The sequence below is a fragment of the Rhagoletis pomonella genome, unplaced genomic scaffold, assembly GCF_013731165.1.
Source record: "Rhagoletis pomonella isolate Grant_MI unplaced genomic scaffold, Rhpom_1.0 Rhpom_scaffold_01971, whole genome shotgun sequence".
Taxonomy (NCBI): Eukaryota; Metazoa; Arthropoda; class Insecta; order Diptera; family Tephritidae; genus Rhagoletis; species Rhagoletis pomonella.
This window is the reverse complement of record NW_023460525.1, coordinates 23,977-26,369: the sequence shown is the minus strand read 5'-3', so window position 1 is coordinate 26,369 and position 2,393 is coordinate 23,977.

The window sequence follows — 2,393 nt, the reverse complement described above, 5'->3', positions numbered from 1 at the left end:
CTTCAACTCATATAAAATATATATATATATATATATTTCTCATGATCCGCTGATCGGATCTTAACCAGATTAGTATGGGACCACCTCTGAGACACTGCCTTTCCGATGCAAAAAGAATTATCGAAATCGGTTGACGTGGTCCAAAGTTATGCGGTAACATACATAAAAAAAAACAAGTAAGAAAGTCTAAGTTCGGGCGGAGCCGAACATTAAATACCCGGCGCAAGTATTAAATATATGTTTTTTCACCCTTCCGAAACCTTCCGCTAGATGGTAAGTATCAATTTTGAGTAAATTAGCGTCCTTCAATATAAATCGAATCGAAATATTGAAGTTTCAAGCATTTCTTAAATTTGCCGTTATATGAGAATTGGTCGTTATTTTAGTCCGATTTCAATAATTTTTAACGTTTTGCTTACACGTGGCAAGTACAATAACCATACCGAGTTTGGTACAAATTGGTAGAACGGTTACCGATATACTTATATGTGATCATAAGTGGGCGGTGCCACGCCCATTTTCCAAAATTTTACCATAAACATATTTCTTGGTAAAGAATTGTTGCAAGCATCAATTTTGAATAAATTAGCTTCAATATTTACTGATTTATCGAAGATTTTGTATTTCTCTAAATTACCGTTATATGGGATGTGGGCGTGGTTATTGTCCGATTTTAAAAAGTTTCGGCGATTTTTTATGGTGTACCAAGGCCAACAACTTTGCCAAGTTTGGAAGAAATTGGTGCAGCGGTTACCAAGATATACACATGTAACCATAAGTGGGCGTGGCTACGCCCATTTTTCAAAAATTTATAATATTCTTATTTTTCGTCTAAAACTTATTATAAATATCAATTTTGAGTGAATAATCTCCAGTAGTTACTAAAATATCGCAGTTTTCGTATTTCTGAAAATTACCGTTATATGGGAAGTAGGCGTGGTTATTGAGCGATTTTAAAAATTTTCGGCCATTTGGTATGTTGTTCGAAGGCCAACAACTGTGCCCAGTTTGGAAGAAATTGGTGCAGCGGTTACCAAGATATACACATGTAACCATAAGTGGGCGTGGCTACGCCCATTTTCCAAAAATTTATAATATTCTTATTTTTCGTCTAAAAATTATTGTAAATATCAATTTTGAGTGAATTATCTTCAGTAGTTACTAAAATATCGCAGTTTTCGTATTTCTGGAAATTACCGTTATATGGGAAGTTTCAATACCAACCTACCTTGGATTAAGGGAAACCTACATACCAAATTTCGTTGAGATAGCTCAATTTTTGCTAGACTTATCGTGTACACGGACGGACGGACAGACGGACGGACAGACAGACATGGCTTAATCGATTTCTTTTTTCATCCTGATCATTTGTGTATACATTTGTCTATATCTATCTCGATTCGTTTTGGCTGTTACAAACAACCGTTATGTGAACAAAATAAATATACCCTTGTGCACAAGTGCGCTCGGGTATAAAAATAAAATCCGACGAACTGATAACCTCCTCCTTTTTGGAAGTCGGTTAAAAAGAGAAAAACTATGTACTTTGAATCTTTGACTATTTTATCCTTTCGAGTTTCTAACTCATAAAACTTTAATCTGTATAGTTGTAGTAACATTGAACCACAAGATGCATTTTGAAGTTTTCTGGTAGCATTTTCATTCGATTTTCGCGTACTAAATGTGCGCTCGACGTAAGTTGATACAAGTGGAACGTTTGAAACGTTCATATTATCAGGAATAAGGGCGTTTTCCTCGTCCTTTACAATTTTATCCACACCCCTTATTGTCTCGAAGCCTACGTTAGCTGAGAAAACGGCTTTGAATTTTTCCAACACCAATTTGGCAAGAGGTCCCTGCGCTTCTACAAGCCGCATGGGCATGTGTATATTTTTTAATCTTAAAAAAAAATTGTAAATGCTATAATCACTTTTTTAAAGGTAAAAAGGCAAAAAAGGCAAATATCTTAAAAAAGGCAAAACAAGGCAAATAACTTAAAAAAGGCAAAAAAAGGCAACATCAAATGTGGATATATGGAATCAGGGACAGCTAAATCGTGGACATTCTTAATCGAATATACTCTATCTCTTTACCAGAAAAAAAGGCAATTTCCATAAAATCCGTTCCCTGGTCATGACAGTATTGTCCGGTGTAAACCCTAAGTAAGAGAATACGGATATTTCAGAACTTTTCCGTCAACTAACATAATCGGAATTACGCGAGGAATACGTCTTGGCTACCGCCTTGCTCCAGCTCAGCTCCAGCTAAAATCCTTTGCTCCTTAGCTCCTTTGCCCCACTCCGCTCCGAAGACCTGAATGAAAGCATCATTGAAGCATAAACTTATTTGTGATAACGCAGGATGTAGTCATGAAGAGGTAGGTAAAAAAATTT